The 18,385-nt window shown below is 37.6% G+C and overlaps 1 protein-coding gene and 1 long non-coding RNA gene across 5 annotated transcripts in view; both read right to left on the bottom strand.

Annotated features, from left to right (window-relative positions):
* Positions 1 to 18,385, bottom strand: part of ZCCHC7 (zinc finger CCHC-type containing 7) — a 230,704-nt gene that overhangs the window by 150,245 nt on the left and 62,074 nt on the right. The gene's annotated exons all lie outside the window — the stretch shown is intronic.
* The window catches only part of LOC145717066 (uncharacterized), a 67,692-nt gene continuing 56,628 nt past the window's right edge, over positions 7,322 to 18,385 (bottom strand). Inside the window, exon 2 of the long non-coding RNA XR_014140058.1 lies at positions 7,322 to 9,635. This is a non-coding gene — a long non-coding RNA (uncharacterized LOC145717066). The remainder of the gene's footprint in view (positions 9,636 to 18,385) is intronic.

Raw genomic sequence — 18,385 nt, 5'->3', positions numbered from 1 at the left:
TTTTTTTTTTTTTTTTAATATTTATTTATTTGAGAGAGGGAGAGAGCACGCAGGGGGTAGGGGCAAAGGGGCAGGGGGAGAGAGAATCCTCAAGCAGACTGAGCGCAGAGTGAGGCAGGGTTCAATCTCAGTCTCCATTGCAGGACTCTGACATCATGACCTGAGCCAAAATCAAGAGCCTGCCGCTCAACTGACTGAGCCACCTAGGTGCCCCTCCCATGCACTAAGTGCTTCACATATATTATTCCCCAGAATCCTATACTATGCAATTTTATTACCCCTATTTCACAGACCTAGAAACTGAGACTGAGATATGTGAAACAACTTGCCTGAAATCAGAAAAATACCAATATACACACAAACATGCACAAATCATATCGTACAGTCATGAAAGAATGGAATTTCAGATACCAAAATGTTAATTGTGGTTATCTCCATGTGGTGGAGGCAATAATGACCTTTATCTTCTTTGTGCTTTTTTTTTTATATTTATAGAACATTCTACAAGTTTTAAAAAATGAAAGAAAGGGGAGTAGAGTTCTGCTTCTGATAATGATTGAATAAGCTCATGTCAGACCAGTCACCTTGTAGAAAACAATTACAAACTCTACAAAATATAGAAAACAATTACACTCTAGTCTAGTTATTCACACCAGTTATATACTATAATGCTGCCACAATGAATTAGCAAATACTGAAGCACTGCTCCTAGGGGAAATACATACACACACATACACCACACACCTCCCACAGATTATAATCTTGTATCCTAAAAACAACTCCTCCTGGTAGATTCCATTTTCAGAGGTTCAGAGGTGTTAAGTGACATGCCTGAGGCTGCCTCACTAACATGTACCAGAATTAGGTTTCAAATTCTATTCAACTGGCTCCGGAGCGGCAGCCTTCCACACTACATTACACTGCCCCCTACCATTTCTATCCTCTGGTCACTACCATAGGAAAGCTTAAATAAGAAGGCTGAGTATTAGGGCCCCCTGGGTGGCACAGCTGGTTGAATGTCTGACACTTGGTTTCAGCTTGGGTCATGATTTCGGGGTCATGATCTCAGGGCTGTGAGATTGTGCCCCGTGTCAGGCCTTGCACTAGGTGCAGAGTCTGTTTGAGATTCTCTCTCCCTCTGCTCCTTCTGCTTGTGTATGCATGCACGCTTTCTCTCTCAAATAAATTAAATCTTAAAGAAAAGAAAAAAAAAAGGCTGACGCCTGTTTGTTTGTAACTAGGACCATGGGCATCAGACTATAATTTCTGCTGCTCTGCACATGTCTCTGAAAGTGCAGTATTGATTTCGGAGTTACAAACAAAATGTAGTGAGTAGGTCAAATCCCAAATATGGAATCATGAATAAAAGGACTGACTATATATGAAGGCATTAGAGAACAATCAAAAGCAGACACAAAATGGAGGGATATTGACACTTGGAAGAAAAGAACAGCACTACAGCTCTTCACCTGAAGCTACTCTCAACCAATAGTGGGGCAGTGTGGATGGAAGAGAAAGAATAGGTAAGATTTTGAGAGAGAGCTGTATTCTTACTGATTAAAGAATCAGAGGTCTGAGATTGGCACTCCCACAGTAGCTGGAAAGTATGAGGGTAAACCTAGACACCAGAGTCAGAGAGGGGTAGCCCCAAAATTCTGTAAATAAAGCCTGCCCAAATATATGACTGACCACTGAACTATGCATACATGGAACACAGTCCAACAGCCCAGCTAAGGCAAAAAGGGCTGATGAGATGCTACCTGTGGTCAACAGTAAGAAAAAATAAAGTATAAAGTTTAAATACAGTCAAGATGGCTATCAGCTCTGAGAAACTGAGGAGAGGAAAAAAACATTCTTCAGAGAAACATAACAGAATCCAAAGTCTCTATAATGTATCATTCACAATGTTTAAGAAAACAGCCCCAAATTACTAGATGTATGAAGAAACAGAAAATGTTATCTAGTATCAAGAGAAAGGGCAATCATCAATGGAGACTGATGCCAGATAACCAAGATGCTGGAATTAGCAGATAAGGATTTTAAAGTAGCTATTATCACTATACTGAAGGTAAACCAAAATATGCTTGCAGACTTCACGATCCTGCAAATAAGGAGCTTAAAAGTCATCACTCCATTCTCAAAACAAGTAAAAAGCTTCTTAGATCCATTAAAGAAGTGAAGGACAAAGCACTGCCCCAGAAATTGTAAAGACAGATAGGCCAATACAGAGAATCAAAACTTACTGGTGCAGAATCCTCTGCAGAACCAATAACAGGGTAGGAAAACCCAAACTGTAAGTGACGAACTGTTACAGACTCAGTTGAGGTAAGTCTGAGAATGAAAAAGTCGAGGGCGCCTGGGTGGCTCAGCTGTTTAAGCGACTGCCTTCGGCTCAGGTCATGATCCTGGAGTCCCGGGATCGAGTCCCGCATCGGGCTCCCTGCTGAGCAGAGAGTCTGCTTCTCCCTCTGACCCTTCCCCCTCTCATGCTCTATCTCATTCTCTCTCTCAAATAAATAAATAAAATCTTTAAAAAAAAAAAAAGAAAAAGTCGAGTGCACTAAGTCACAAGGTGGGGGTGGGGGGGCGGCAACATATTTTTGTGAGTTTTACCTCCAGGTGTTCTACCAGGTCCGCACAGGAAATATTAGAGAAAAATTCCCATATTTCTGGCAGGGAGAGGGAGGAAAAAATTTTTTGAAATATGTCAGTGTTCTGTTTTTTAAATTCCAGGAAAAAATACCAGAGAGGAAGGGGTACACAGAGGGTAAACTCCACATCCCTGAAGAGTGGTTTCATCAACTTTCTGGCTAAATACTAATCTGCTCATGTGTGTGGAAAAATTACCCAAAGCCAGAGAAAGAACCTAATCATGCGCTATCTATAAGAAAAACACTTTTAAGACACATATATGGGTTAAAAATAAAAAGACTGAGGGTGGCTCAGTCGGTTAAGCATCTGCCTTCGGCTCGGGTCGTGATCCCAGAGTCCTGGGATTGAACCCCGCATCGGGCTCCCTGCTCAGCAGGAAGCCTGCTTCTTCCTCTCCCACTCCCCCTGCTTGTGTTCCCTCTCTCACTGTCTCTCTCTCTCTGTCAAATAAATAAATAGAGTCTTTAAAAACATAAAAATAAAAAAAATAAAGTAAAAAGACTGTAAAAAAAGATGGCATGTAAATACTAATCAAACAAAAGCTTAAGTGGCTGGCTATATTAATTTCAGAAAAAGTAGATTTCAGAACAAAGAACATCGCCAGGAACAAAGAGTGACATTTAATAATGACAAATGGGTCAATTCAATAAAACGTAATAATCCTAAGAACAGGGCTTCAAAATACATGAATTAATGATTGATAATACAGAAAAGAAAACAACAATAACTAATAAAAAAGTAGATTTATAAAATCCGTAAAGATTCGGAAGATTTGAACAACACTATTAAGCAACTTTATTTTTTCAAAAAAAATTTTTTTTAAGATTTTATTTATTTATTTTCCAGAGAGAGTGAGAGACAGAGACAGAGCATGAGCATGACGAAGAAGGCAGAGGGAGAGGGAGAAACAGACTCTCCAATGAGCAGGCAGCCCGATGCCTGGCTTGATCCCAGGACCCCAGGATCACGACTCAGCCAAAGGCAGTCGCTTAACTAACTGAGCCACCCAGGCGCCCTATTAAGCAACTTCTTATATTGACTTTTATGATGTACTCTTCTCAGCAAAAGCAGAGTCCTTTAATAAGGACTTGATAAGAATGTACATAATTAATAGGTCATTAAGACAGACTTTTCTTCTGGACCAAAGCAAGTCTCAATAAATTTTAAAAGAATTCAAATCATACAAAGGTTGTCTCCACCACAGTGAAATTAAATCCCCCAATATCTGAAGATTAAACAATTCTATATAACTCATTGGCTAAAAACAAAAAATACAAGAGAAATGAGAATATATTTTGAAGTGAATAAAAATGAAAAGATAACCTCTGAAAACTAGGGTGATGACGTTAAAGCAGTTCTTAGAGGAAAATCTAAAGTACTGAATATTAATAGTAAAAAAATTAAAAAGGCTTCGAATCAATGATAACTTCCATCTTAAGAAATTAAGAAAAGGACAAATTAAAAGCTGCTTCTTTGGAAAAACAAATCAGTAAAATGAGAAATATCTAAACTAACCAATCAGGAAAATAAGACTGAAGTTGCAAATTACCATTGTCAGCAATGACAGAGGAGACATCACTACAGGTCTTACACACATTAAAAGCTTAATAAGGGGAGGGGGGCACCTGGGTGGCTCAGTTGGTTAAGTGCCTGCCTTGGCTCAGGTCATGATCCCAGGGTCCTGGGATGGAGGCCCACACTGGGCTCCCTGCTCAGCAGGGAGTCTGCTTCTCCCTCTCTACTCCCCCTGCTTGTGTTCTCTCTCTCTGTCAAATAAATAAGTAAAATCTTTAAAAAAAAAGCTTAATAAGGGGATGCTATAAACACATTTCCAGAAAATAGAAGAGATCGGATCACACCCTAATTCACTGTAGAAGGCCATCATTACCCTGATCCAAAATCACACACATTAGATGAACAGAATATTACAGCCAATATCCCTCATCTACTTGGCGGGGGGGGAAAAAAAAACTTTTTAAAATTTAAATTAGTTGATTCCAGAAATAAAGTAGATAATTTATCATGAACAAGTAAAGTTTATCTTACAGAAATTCAAGGAGGATTTAAACAATGCATTTCATCATTTTAACCATAACCTTAATCATGTCTAGAAAAACCATGTGATCACTATACACAGAAAAAGCATATAAAAAACCCAGTGACCATTCCTAATAAAAAATCCTCAACAAACTAAGAATAGAAAGGAACTTCCTCAATTTAACAGAGGGCATCTACAAAAACTCTACAGTAATCCCCATAAATATGGTAAAAGAGAACCCTTTCATTTTGAGCTCAGGAAAAAAAAAAAAAATGTAAGCTCTCATCACTTCTTTTTTTTTTTTTTTTAAGATTTTATTTATTTATTTGAGAGCGAGAATGAGAGAGAGAGAGAGAGCATGAGAGGGGGGAGGGTCAGAGGGAGAAGCAGACTCCCTGCCAAGCAGGGAGCCTGATGCGGGACTCGATCCCGGGACTCCAGGATCATGACCTGAGCCGAAGGCAGTCGCTTAACCAACTGAGCCACCCAGGCGCCCCACTCTCATCACTTCTATTCAATTTTTTCTAGAGGTCCTAACCAGTACAATAAAACAAAAAAAGAAAAGAAATGACAGATTGAGAAAAGGATTAAAAATGTATTTGCATATGGAGTGATGGTTTCTGTAGAAAATTCTAAAGAAACTCCAAAAAAGCTATGAGAACAACTGAGTTTAGCAAGGTTGCAAGGTAAAAGGCAATTAAACAAGTAAAAATTATAAATTAGATCAAAAAGTGCCACTTAAACCAGTATCAAAAAACAAATACTTAAAAAGATAAGTGTACCAATAAATATTCGTTTAAGACACGTAGACTGAAAACCTCAAAAGAATGATGAGAAAAATTAAAGATAACCTAAATAAAAGGAAAAATCATGTCCAAGGATCAGAAGACTATCACTAAGATATCAATTCTTCCCCAAATTAATGTACAGATTCAACAAAAATCAATTCAAGGGGCGCCTGGGTGGCTCAGTTGGTTAAGCGACTGCCTTCGGCTCAGGTCATGATCCCAGGGTCCTGGGATCGAGTCCCACATCAGGCTCCCGGCTCAGCAGGAAGCCTGCTTCTCCCTCTCCCACTCCCCCTGCTTGTGTTCCTGCTCTCGCTGTCTCTCTCTCTGTCAAATAAATAAATAAAATCTAAAAAAAAAAAAAAATTAACTAGATGATTCAGAAATAGAAATGGAAAGACAAAGCAATACAGTATAAAAAATTTTAAAAAAAAAAGTAGAATTATCCTCCACAATTTCAAGACTTAGTAAAGTTATAATAATCAAGACAATATGAAACTGGTTTATACAAAGACATGTAGATCAGTTTCACACAGTAGAAAGTATAGAATCAGACCCCAACTTACATGGTAAATGGATTTCAACAAAGGTGCCAAGGTAAATCAATGGACAATGGACTCTTGAAACAAACGGACAAAGACATGCAAATAAATAAACTTCAACTTTTTTCTCTTAGTATATACAAAAATAACTTGACTCAAAACGCAAATATAAAAGCAAATACTATAAAACCTCTGGAGGAAATCCTTTATGATCTTAAGTCAGGCTATATATATATATATATTTTTTTTTTTAACATGGGACACAAAAAAAAGCATGGAAAGGAAAAGGAAAAACTGAGAAATTACCAAAATTTAAAACTTTTCCCCTTTGAAAGATACTGTTACAAAAATGAAAAGATAAGCCATAGGTTGGGAGAAAATAACTGAAAAACAATTTGATAAGTACTTTTATCCAAATCTGTAAAGAATATTTACAGTTCAGTAATATAACAAGGCAATTTAAAAATGAATAAAAGATATGAAGAGACAATTCGCCAAAGAATATATATGCATGTCAAATACATTAAGAAAAAGTTCAATATCAATAGTCATTGGCAAAATCCAAATTACAATCACAATAATATACCTCTACACACCTACAACTGTGGCTAAAATTTTAAAATATGACAACAGCAAGTACTGTCAACCAAGGCTGCGGGGCAATTGCAACTCTCGATTGCTCTGGAAATGCATAACGGTAGTGCCAATTTGGAAAAGTGTGGCATTTTTTTTTATAAAGTTAGATATATACATACCAAGTGTTTATACCCGAGAGAAATAAAAACACATGTCATTTAAAGACCTATACACAAATGATTAAAGCAGCTTTATGCATAAAAGCCAAGACTATAAACAATCCAAATGTCGATCAACTGGTGAATGAATAAAGAAACTATGATGCAACCAATTAATGGAATACTACTCAGCAATAACATCAAACAACATGGCTGAATCTCAAAAGCCCTAGGCTAACTAAAACAGACACAGAAGGCTACATACTGCCTAATTTTCTGCATGAGATTCTGCAAAAAAAACTATCAGGACAGAAATCAGATTAACAGCTACCAGCAGACAGGGTACAGGCAGAGGACTTACTATAAAGGCGCAGGAGGATATGTTTTGGGGTAACAGAAAATTTTCTTCATCTTGATTGTACTGGTGGCTATAAAACTATACATGTTTGTCTAAGCTCATCAAACTATCTAAAAAAGTGAATTTTAAAGTATGTAAATTATGTCTCAATAAACACATATCAAAAAATGGATTAAGGCAAGATAAAGGCCTTTTCTGATAAATGAAAACTTAAGAGAATTCATCTCTAGCAGATCTGCACTTGAAGAATGATAAAAGAAGTTCTTTGGGCGAAAGGGAAATGATACTAGGTGGATACTTCAGATTTTCAGGAAGCAATGAAAAGCACTAGATACAGTCAATAAATAGGTAAATTAGAAATACATATTTTCCGTCTAAGTTTTTAAAAATATACATGACTATTTCAATACAAGTAAAAACTGCAAAATTTTATTGTGGGCTTTTTTTTTTTTTTAAGATTTTATTTATTTATCTGACAGAGGGAGAGAGCGTTGAGCACAAGCAGGGGGAGTGGCAGGCAGAGGGAGAAGCAGGCTCCCTACTGAGCAAGGAGCCCGATGTGGGACTCAATCCTAGGACCCTGGGATCATGACCTGAGCCGAAGGCAGACGCTTAACCAACTGAGCCACCCAGGTGTCCCTATTGTGGGCTTTGTAGTGAAAACACTTGTATTATCTATGCCAGCATAAAGGACTGAGGAGAAGAAATAAACAGAACTACATGGCTGCACAAACTGTTCAGCTCGTATTATTTTCTCTAAAAAAGAAACTGTAGAGTAGCTACCTAGATTACTTCATTTAATCAACCCAAAATCCCTTTGAGAAAAGTATTAATAGCCTATTTTACAAACGAGGAAACTAAAGCTCAGCGAGGTTACACAGCTTGTCCAAGGTCACAGAGCCCAAAGCAGTACATCTGGGACTAGAACTGGGTCCATCTGACTCTGAAGCTGATGACCTGTTGAAAATACCACCCTGCACTTCTCAGTTACCCCCTTGTGTTTTAGGAGGGTTCAATAAAAGCAAGAGCTAAACAAAGAACTGTTTTGCATCTTTTATAAAACCTTGGCTGAAATAGTTGTCCGTAATTTATATTACTCAGTGTTTCTTCCATAAGAATTCAAATGACAAGTTTTCTCTCAGATTTCAGTGCCAAAAGACACTACTTTCTTCAAAAGAAATCACGTTCAACCACTTGTTTACTCATGCTAAACACTGTCTTGAGTAGAAACAAGGATCCACATGGTCCCTACTCCACAGCAGTTTATAGACATAATACAATATGTACATAAATAACCATCAAATAAGAATGATGTCCTTCTCTTTAAACAAAAAAACATATAACTCATTATATTTCCCTTTGTTTTGGCTGCCAAAGCTGAGAGCTAAACTTATTGTTGAAGTATAGTAATCATTTCACCCCAGGTTCCTAGAAGAAGGAAATTTATCTTTTATTCTATGACTTTATATTTAACTGTCCTTGTGTATATGCATCCTATCCCAAATCCTTTTGTGGAAGCAGGCAGAATATATAATATAAACAAATAGGTGGAGAAGGTATAGATTAATAATACAAACTGAATCCAATGAATGTAAACCTTTCTTTATCTTTACACAGTACACCGGAAACAGTCCGGGTTGGTGGGATCCCGGGTCAAATGAGACAGTCTGTTAAAAGTACTCTGAAAACTGGAATTCTTGAAACACTTATGAATGGAAGTCCTATTTCTACTATCTATTTTCCATAGACATTATATGAGCTCTTAAAACCCACCCTGGATTTATATTTAGAATGAACAAGTTGGGAAAAAAACAAATGAAAATTCGGTATGGCTGGGTAAATGGTGTTTTCAAGGGCCAATGCAATGCAAATAATGTGAGTTTTGTATAGCTTCTTTGTTTCTATAGCTTTGGGGGGAGGTGGTGAAGAGCACTAGACTAACAAAAGTGGTGGTTTAGAAGCACTACCATTACCCTGCCCTTTTCACATCCTGTGCATGGTAATTTGCTAGTGCCTCTGCAATGATATCTGCCAAATCTTTAAGTGCCCTACGATGCATGTCATTGGGACCTGCTGATTTAAACACATTCAACTTTTTCAAGTAATGCTGGACCACTTGAATTTCCAGTCAGTTTTGGCTTCCCTCCCACTCATTCAGAATTTCTAGACAGAATCTCTTGTTATCTCAGAAGTTATGTTTTTCACGAACATAAATAAAAGAGCAGAGAAAGACTGTTAAATATACCTATTATTAGCTTTCCTCTTTAATAAAGTTCTAGTATTTTTGTTTATTTTCTTTCTTTGGCAACACAACAGATCCTTAGTCATTCAAGTGGGATCTCTTCTCCAAGTTTGGAAATCCAGAATATTATAATATTGTGATAATGGAGGGAGTAATAAAGGAGGGGGTGGTAGGGCACATATACATATTACCTTTGTCCCTTTTTCTCTTTGATCTTGGTTCCTCCCACTTCAAGTCAAGGAATGGCTAGGAATCCACCGTAGCACAAAAATAATACAATACTAGGAGAACAACGGATAAAATTGTCCCTTTTCCATCACCAAGAAGCTAAATGACCTTAAAAAGTCAACTTTCTGTGGACTGTTTTTTTCACCTATAATTAAGCTAGAGCATCATGAATACGTCTGTCAGTTAAAAAATGCAATGAATTTAAAACAAAAGTTATAGAAGAATGCAATGATATTCCTGTCCCCCATAGTCCCTTCTACAACCTGACAGAGCTTGCCCTCCTTCCACTGCCCTTCCCATAAACTCAAATAAAATTAAAATTCCTATTCACAATCTGATTAAGAGTTAATTCACACAAGGTCTAAATGAGACTTAATATCATAGGAAATTTGCATTTTTAGAAAGACCAGTTAAAGCACATGCATTTCTAATGAACAGAACTTGGTGGTAGGTGCAGTCAGAGGGGGAGGGAAGAAAATATACGTATCTTTGAGCAGAGAGCCTCCCAACAGTCCACGCTTGGTCTACTTATCCTACTTTCTTTTGCCTCAAATTATACTTCCAACTCCATTTTCCACAAAGCATAATTTACAAAAACAGCTATAAACACCCTCCAATTTTTTGTATAAAACTTTATTCTCTCTTTTGATTTAGCTCCTTCTTCTAATCCTCACCACTACAGCTTCTTAAGAGGTAAAATAACCACTGTAGCTGCACATTAGCCATACACCTTCCTCATCTTAGGGTATCATACAGACACGCACGTACACACACATGCACACACACACAACCACTGGAACACTAACAGAGGAAAAGAGAAAGTGCACAGAGTAGAGACTGAAAATCAGGGAGAAAAGCCAGGATTATTGCTCTGTAGGATTTATTATGGAGAAGGAATATGGGAAAAAGAACAAAAAGTAATGAATGAAGGGGAAAGCATGGAGTCAGCTCTAATTAAAGCAACAGGGAATATGGAAATGAAGTATAAAATGAGGCCTGGATACAGCTGGGGAGTTACATGTTTTGTTTTGAGGTTTTGTTTGTTTAACTTTTAAAAAGTGATATAGTCAAGAATGGAAAAAGAATTAGAACTGAGGATAACAAAGGCTGAAGTGGAAATGGAGAAGAAAACAGAGAAAAGATGATGAATAGAAATGGAATCAGAAAAACAGAAAACAGAAAAAAGAGAGGATTAAGAAAGGGAAGTAAGAATAAGAGAATGCATGATCTAGTCAGAGAGGAATAGGAAGGATTTTACAATGGTGATGCACAAACAGAGCAGAAATGGGAGCAGAGTGAAGTAAGAAAAAGAAACAGAGTAGAAACCAAGACAGAGAAAGAACAGCAAAGATAAGAATAAGAGAAATCAGAGCCAGCTGGGTTACAAACCAGCAGCATGTGTCTTTTTGTTTTGCTTTTTGTTTGTTCTTTTAAATAGGAACACAAAGTGGCAAGAGATCATGATAAAGAACAGCACCATCTGGGGCATGTTTTCATTGGCCTTTTAATGTACTACAGGAAGCAGAACCCCAAAAAGAGAATGTGGGTGGGGAGCGGGGAGTGAGGCAAATGTGACAGCAACAGGAAGCAATAGAAAATGAGCTCAGTGGGTAGACAGAGAAAGGATACAGGTGGTAAGCAGGCAGTTTCAGACTACTCTAGCATGCTGTAGGCAAAAGAATTTCATAAAGCAAAGAAAATACGACAAACACACAAAGGGTCAATCATCAATTAATTCAATGTAAAAAGCTTTAACATGGGTCTTTTAATGCCTCTTCCTTCACCTTATTACCTGTCCTACCTAGTAACACAAGCTCAGGTTTTACTAAGTTATTTCTCACTAATCTTTCAAATTCATTTCCTTTCTCCCTCCTCCCTGAGATACTGTGCTGGACACTGCAGGGTATGGAAAGTATGAGTGAACTGGCTCTACCACCATGAGATCCCAACTGAACAGAGGACACAGATAAAAACAAACTACTTGAAATATGCCTTTTGTGAATACCCCAATTGAAAATAGTATCTCCGGCAATTGAATGCTTTCTCTCTTATGGCACCTAACACTTTCTACCTTATAAAATAGTCATCCTTTTTTAAACTATAAACTCTTTAAGAATCAGGATTTTTCTTTTCTGACTAGTTTTTATACTCAGCCAAATCTAGCACAACATCTATACACACATGTTCAATAGTACTGTGACTGAAGACTTGGAATGTGGGGGCCTAATGGAGAAGAAAACATTTAGCAAGATCTTAAAAAATGAGAAAGACTAAAATAGACAGACATGGGGGCACTCCATTGCAAAGGAGCATACAGTAGGCTCAAGAAAAGAAATAACAGCAAGTCATTCCTGTCACAGTGCAGTTAAGTAGCCAAGAGGAAAGAGAAGATGAGACTGGCTAAGACATGGACCAAAAAGAGGAAGACAGCGACTACTAGGCTGATATACTGGGTTGGATATGAAATGCAATTACAGTTAAAACTTTTTTGAGACCATCAAACTTGTATTTTAGAAAGATTATTCTTGCTGTTGTAACACTTTGGGAGGAAAAAAAATGAAATGCTTCAATATGTGGAAAACTCACTGAAGAAGTGATATTTGAGTTAGGTCTCCTAAGAGAACTACAAGCTCCTTTGAGGAAGGGCCCTTAAGGAAGACAAAATTAAATGAGAAATCGCATGATAACATAAAAGGACACAGTAGATTCTGGAGCTAGTGAGAGGTCCAGAGTGGCTGGAGAATACTTTATCTGGAGGAAAGAGATATAAGACTTGAAAGACAGGCTAATGCTATTTTATGAAGAACACTGCAGTTTCTCATTTGATTACAAATTTTCATTTTGGGGGAGAAAAAGCCTCCATACTACCTACACAGAGTCATATCATTAAGTGATTCAACAATTATTCAGGATGACAGTATCAACATCCCTGTTCACATATTCAATGAGACCCTGCCTAGAAGAGATAAAGTCTCTACAACCCCACTTCAGAACATGTGGCTGCTATGCTAAAGAAACAGCCATTTCTAGTTGTCATGGACCCAGATCTCACAGATCAGATACCTGGAAAATTTTTAAACAGTAAATCTAGAATAGTAGAACTGGTATTTTGACTTTCCAAACAAAGAGGACTACCGGGTGGAAAATAAAAGCCTGAACATTCATTTATAGGACAAACCATTTTAAACTGTTAGAGCAAATCACATAGCAATGAATTATTCGGGGTACTGCATACTTAATGACAACTGTACATCTCTGAATTCACGATACTGGAAGGAGTGGCATTTTGTTTCATGAAAATGTTCACTGTGTCTTTTCTCCCAAACCACACTCATCACAAGTTAGCATCAAGTGCTTTAAATAACAACACTTTCAATAATGTGAAGTCTGTTCTTGTTATACTTTACTATAACTTCCTGTGTCTTTGACATATTCAAGAAGTGAAACTCATGCATAGCATGTTTATATTATTCCCTCCTTAGCAAAAGCTCACAGACAATGTCAGGTCTGGAGAGATAAGAGCTGCTTCCAGGACATGAATTCTCATGAGGATTAGGCAACCACCATCTGGGGCTCTAGAGTTTATCTGTAGCAGCTGCCTTCAAAGTATCACAGTAGAAGGGGGAAAAAAAAGTCTAATTCTAAAGTGTTTAACAACTTGCTCTACCTTGGCTTTGATTATTTTTCTGCATTGCTTTCCCCCCCTTACTTATAAGAATAAAATACAACAGAGTGACCTCTTCTTAAAACACAACCAATTTAAAATAGTGTAATGTATTAAAGTAACAAGCACATCATGCACTCAAATTTTCTTAACATGTCACAATACATAACAATATGAATTTTAAGAATTACCCAGTCATTTTAATAATTACCTAACAATTACCTAACATCATTAACAAAAGCTTAATCTTAATCTTTAAAAAAAAAAGTGAATACTACAAATTTTTAAATTTCTACACAGACAAAAAGCCTACAGATTTTTTTTTTTAAAGATTTACTTCTTTTTTTTTTTTTTTAAAGATTTTATTTATTTATTTGACAGAGAGAGACACACCGAGAGAAGGAACACAAGCAGGGGGAGTGGGAGAGGGAGAAGCAGGCTTCCCGCGGAGCAGGGAGCCCGATGCGGGGCTCGATCCCAGGACCCTAGGATCATAACCTGAGCCGAAGGCAGACGCTTAACGACTGAGCCACCCAGGCGCCCCAGATTTTGTCTTAACCATTTAACAATATCACAGATTAGTTGGGGAAGATTTTTACTGTTTTTAAATGACATTCAAATAATCATAACACTAAATTTTATTAAACAGAAAGCAAGTATTTACCATATTTATAAATCAAATATCATATAAAAGAACAGGAAGTTCAAAAATGAATTCAGTAGGGGGAAAATTAATTTTAAATTCTCAGTTTTAAATAATAACCTACTGAAAGTGTTAATATATTTAACTTTTACAGCGTTAAAATTGGTCATAATGAAACAAAGAGCTAGATATTTTAAAAAAACAACAGAAATTGTGAAACATAATATTTTATATGAATTCTACTGAAGTAAGTCTCAAAATCCAAAAATGTCTAGTTCTTAAAATCAGGTCTCCTTTCAATCAAATATTCTTTTACCTGCTATAGAATCTTAAGTTACATTTGCTCATTTCAATATCCTTTGGCAAAAGCCTAGACAACTTTATTGTTAGTCCCATCCAGAGATGTGGCAAAGTGGCTGCATCTATAGATAAAATTCCACTCTAATAAACAGCTTTGTAAAGAAGAATGGTTCACTCTTTCACTGTTCATTCAAAATAAGTAACAAACCTATTTCTGTAGTGGACAGTGTGACCCGGAGACACAAAAGGCAGAAGGTTTGGGTGTGCCAAAATCATAAAATTTTTTGGACATGGAAGATGTCCAAAAATCTACATATATTTATATCTCCAGGCCTGATACAAACATTCTAGTCCTATTTCTTGAAGTACCTTCATAATTTCTTTATCTTACTTCTCAACTGGCTCTTTCTCCCAACTTCCCTATTTCTGTCAGTGGCAGAATCATGTTTAAAAATCATCCAAACCTGCAATCTTAAATCTTTTTTTTTTTAAGATTTTATTTATTTCAGAGAGAGAGACAGAGTTAGAGAGAGAGAGCATGAGCAGGGAGGAGAGGGAGAAGCAGGCTCTCCACTGAGCAGGGAGCCAGACCTGGGGCTCGATCCCAGGAGCCTGAGATCATGACCTGAGCTGAAGGCAGACGCTTTACCGCCCAAGCTATCCAGGCGTCCCTCTTTTACTCCTCTCTTCATCAACTCTTTTATCAAGTCATCAAGCCCTCTTGACTCATTTCAAAATCATTTTGGCAGTATTTTACTTACTTTCAATACTATCATTACCAACCTAGTATAAGTTATCCCTCTCAAACCTTGCACTAAATAAACAGTTTTGTAGGTAGTCTCTCCTACCTAATTCACAGTACACATCACCACCACTTCTCCTGGTTTAAAATGCCATTCCCTTTCCTCCACACAGTCAGTCTCTCTAGACCAGATTCTCCAGGATTCAAACTCTGTTGTTTCTTTTTCCACTAAACATTCCATATTTAGCCTAGTCACCTTCCCCACTTGCTGAACTGCTATATTAGGCACAAGACACACTGGTTTGCGTGATCACAAATATTACTTCTTAGCGGTATTTTTCATATATCTGAAGGAGATGGGAAGAGAATAAACAAACAAAAAAACTATAATGCATTTTTCTGCCATTCCTATACTGGGTTATAAAATAACAGATATTTGTTGACTGAGTGTTTCAACAAAATCAATTACGCATTTAGGTGTGCAATGTGGTATGCTTTTTTTTTTTTTAAGGGTTTAGCCTTATAAAAGATACCAGAATCCAAGAAATCTGAGTTCTAGTTCTGCAACATCTGAGTAGGCAGTGACAATGATCCAACAACATACAAAGATATTCTTTGAATATGGAATCAGTACATATAGTAACTGCTTGTAATATAATAGGTATTCTTTTGTAAGTGGGATTCTTCTCTTAAATTCCTTGTATTTGTTAGAGATTCAATTTGTTACTCAAGCTGTGGATTTATAGGATTTACATCCTTAAAACCAATTCCAGCATAATTTCACACAGAAGCCTTCCTGAAGTTAACCAGGACAACACCCAAAATAAATCTTCCCTTTGAGAAGAATAAATGTTCCATGAAAATAATGAATACATCATTTAAACTTAGAGCATGAGGTCTGTGCAAACCCAAGCTCCACCCCACTCCTCCAAATGCTTCTAGAGTCTATAGTAATCTAATCCCACACACTATTACTTATTCAGATGCGTTTCCCAAGTACCATTACTCCAAATAATTCAATTTCCTATACTAAATTACCTGTTTTCATCCTGCTTGCTTCTCTACCTGTATAATCTAAGATTCTTGCTCCTGAGCTGCAAGGTTCTATTAAACTTTACACTACCCTACCACTTACTAAGCTGACTTTCATAGGACCTCGGTATTATCTCCTAAATCACAGGGGAATCAGGTACTCCAACCTGGGTTCTAACCATCATCCAATTTTCTTTTTTTTTCTTTTTAAAGATTTCATTTATTTATTTGACAGAGACACAGCGAGAGAGGGAACACAGCAGGGGGAGTGGGAGAGGGAGAAGTAGGCTTCCCGCTGAGCAGGGAGCCCAACGTGGGGCTCCATCCCAGGACCCTGGAACCATGACCTGAGCCGAAGGCAGACGCTTAACGACTGAGCCACCCAGGCGCCCCCATCATCCAATTTTCTTATTAAAAATAATGACCCAACAAAACAAGAGTAATATTCCTCTATATATTCAAATACCACTATAGTATAAGTGATAAATACAGATAGAGTAGCATTTGTCCAATTTTCAGAGCCTGCCTTCAATATATGCACATTTGGATGAAAACTTAACACCAAGTATAAGATCAGAGTACTTAATTATATGATATAGGCAAGTAAGTGCCAAAGGAGTTCAAAGAGCAGTACACCAAGGTCTGAGTCTGAGTCTCAATCTGAGAATCGTAATGAAGAGCAGAGAGGGGCTAGGCATTCAATTCAATTCTTGCATTTTAAAGATGAGGAAAATCAGGTCACAAAGGCTACACAGGAAAAGCTTCAATGGAGGAGATGAGATTTCACGTGGACTCTGATTGATCTGGATTGACCAGGAAGGAAGGAGAAGGAAATTCCTGAAGACAGAGAAAAACAAAAGGATAGAAAAGATTTGACTTAGTAAACATTCATGGGAAGCTACTATGTGCAGGTATTGTGCTAAGTGCATGTCACAGGTTCTCATTCACTCGTAATAACAGCCTTTGTATTATCATCTCCATTTTTTATAGCAGAGAAACTATGAGGCTCACAGTGTCAAAACAAACAGAATTCTCTGGTCTATCTGAATCTAAAGCCCATAAACTTTCTAACATTCTTTCTATCATAGTATATGTCCTCCATATATTTTTTTATAGAACACTCAGTATCTCTTTCATCTTTAAAACATTCTTAAGCTGCCTTTTGGCCCCTCAGAAAAAATTTCTACACCTTATCAATATTATTCTTCTAAAGTCAGTCTATCAAAAATAAATAGAAGCTATCAACCCACGATAAGTTAATTTTGATACTTCTGACACAGATTACATGAAACTACCACTCTCTTTTTAAGACTAGATTGGTTTTATTATCACACTGTCATCTATTTACCAGGTTCAACTACCTAGCTAATGCTGCTTCTATCAATGCAAATTAAAATATATCCTGAAACTGTCATAAATAAATATATACCCTGCAGAAGAGCAGAAATCCAATATGCCATGCTCAGGAAACAGTAGGTACCAAAGGTATCCTGAATTACCTAGGTGCTTCTCTGGCAAACATACAGTTATTCAGAAAAGTGCTTTCCACGAAACAACTCATTCATGAGGCCATCCTCTCACCAGAAAAGCTGGGCATATACCTACTGAAGAAAAAGAAGGGCACCTTAACAGGAGTAGAAAAGAAAAGCCGTATGGGGAAACAGAAAGGAGGGAAGAACTGTTTGGGTTGGATAGGCAGCTAGAGATACAGGTGTTGGTGGTCATTCATTTGTACCAGTAATTTGTAAAACAGGCTTTGAAAACTAGAGACTGCCTAAATGTACATTCTGTTCCTTAGTCTAAAATCTAAGAGAACAAGATAAGTGCATAATATAGAGTCCAATGTTTAGGCTGACCCTAGAAATACAGATGAACATTCTTTTTTTTTTTAAGTTTTTATTTATTTATTTGACCGAGAGAGACACAGTGAGAGAGGGAGCACAAGCAGGGGAGCGGGAGAAGTAGGCTTCCCACGGAGCAGGGAGCCCGACGCGGGGCTCGATCCCAGGACCCTGCGATCATGACCTGAGCTGAAGGCAGATGCCCAACGACTCAGCCACCCAGGCGCGCCCAGATGAACATTCTTAAATGTCTTTTAGGAATATGTCTGACGACCTGATTCACAAATGGCTTGAAAGGTAATTAAGGCTATCAAAAGGTTAAGACAGGATAGAAAAGCACATTCTGCACAGGGGGAAAAGCAGAAAGAAATGAGAAAGCTGGGGGGCGCCTGGGTGGCTCAGTCGTTAAGCGTCTGCCTTCGGCTCAGGTCATGATCCCAGGGTCCTGGGATCGAGCCCCGCATCGGGCTCCCTGCTCGGCGGGAAGCCTGCTTCTCCCTCTCCCACTCCCCCTGCTTGTGTTCCCTCTCTCGCTGTGTCTCTCTCTGTCAAATAAATAAATAAAATCTTAAAAAAAAAAA

This window comes from Leptonychotes weddellii, chromosome 14 (assembly GCF_054177405.1).
Source record: "Leptonychotes weddellii isolate Sample4059 chromosome 14, ASM5417740v2, whole genome shotgun sequence".
Taxonomy (NCBI): Eukaryota; Metazoa; Chordata; class Mammalia; order Carnivora; family Phocidae; genus Leptonychotes; species Leptonychotes weddellii.
Note: the sequence above shows the minus strand (reverse complement) of the source record. Positions and strands in the feature narration are given on the sequence as shown.